Below are 1657 nucleotides of genomic sequence, written 5' to 3' on the forward strand. Positions count from 1 at the left end.
TCGCTAATTTTAGCGATGGGTAACGATGATTTCCGTCGCAAATTAATTTGCGACAGTTGTTTAAAAACCGTCGCAAATTGTAACTACAACAACACTCTAGAACCGTTGTCTTTTAGCGAATTCTTTAACCACATGACCTTTAACAACGGTTTTGTATACCTACGACAACGGTTTTTCACCGTCATCTTTAGACGTCTACGACAACGGTTTTTCACCGTTGTATTTGAGCACACCCTTTAACCACAGGGCTTCTAACAACGCTTTTAAAAGGCCTACAACAACGGAGAAAAACCGTTGTCGTAGGCCTTTTTCTTGTAGTGATGGGAATAAATAGAAAAGAAGAAATTTAACATGTCGTTTGGAAATATATTTTAAATTTTTATTATAATTATGTTTAGAACTTGAACACAACAAAAATTAATTAGAGTTATGATTTTAGACTTTCCAAGCCACGGGACCGATATTGCTTCATTTATTTGCATTTTTATATTATAATATATCGATCTAAAAATAATTATTTCATTTGGTAATTGGTACAATATTTTATTGATGATATAAATTATTTTACTGCTACCTTAAAACTATCAAAGCATTAGAGCTGAGAGTATAAAATTATATATTTTTTAAAAAAATACGAACTATCAAGACATATTTTTTTTTAAAAAAAAAACCTTCAAAGCATTAAGCATATAACGAAAATTAAAAATTGTGCAATAAAAAAAAAATGCACCAATCGAACATCTTAAAGAAAACAACTACTAAAAATAAAATTCACCGTCTCTCATTTTATTACAGCAATTTACTTGAACTATAAAGTTAATAACAATTGGCTTCAATTCACATTTGAGTTTAATTCACGGTTGCGTTTTCGACTTTAAAGTAAAAGAATATCAAAGAAACCGAAAGCTTAAAATTAAGTAAATAAAATTAATTAAATGAAATAGGATAGTGAAATAGTATGATTCATAAAAGGGCACATTAGTCTATAAAAATATAAAATAATTAAGTGAAAGTAATTTTGTAAGAAAGCCTACTAAATGTTAAAAGTGGAGCTTTAAATATTGTTTAAACAAAGAACGTGGTTAATGATAAATCTAATCGTTTCCTAATCGCCATAATTGTTCCGACAGACTACAATTTATTTATTTTTTGAAGAAGAAGACCATAATGTCATGGGTATGGGGGGGTGTGTGTGTGTGTGTGTGTATGTATGTATGTATGTATATATATATATATAGCATTAATTTTGTGGATGATGCTCCTGAGGATAAATTTATTATATCTATTAATTTCGGGGCCCGAGGAGAGAGGACAATCTTCGTGGAGAAATACGGGATAAGTTCTATTTTCTATTAATTTTTTATTTAAATATTTCTATAATATTCTAAATATATTTATGACGCTTTTTGCGTATCGAAATATTAATATAATCAATTGATTGTTTATTTTATTGACAAAAACTTGTGTGAGACGGTTTCACTGATAGTATTTTGTGAGATGAATATCTTATTTGGATTATCCATGAAAAAATATTACTTTTTTATTGTAAATATCGATAGGTTTGACCCGTTTCACAGATAAAGATTCGTGAAACCGTCTCACAAGAAAACTATTATTGTTTATTTACTAGTAACAAACTCTGGCTTTTGAAAATATT

This window comes from Primulina huaijiensis, chromosome 2, assembly GCF_012295235.1.
Source record: "Primulina huaijiensis isolate GDHJ02 chromosome 2, ASM1229523v2, whole genome shotgun sequence".
NCBI classification, from domain to species: domain Eukaryota; kingdom Viridiplantae; phylum Streptophyta; class Magnoliopsida; order Lamiales; family Gesneriaceae; genus Primulina; species Primulina huaijiensis.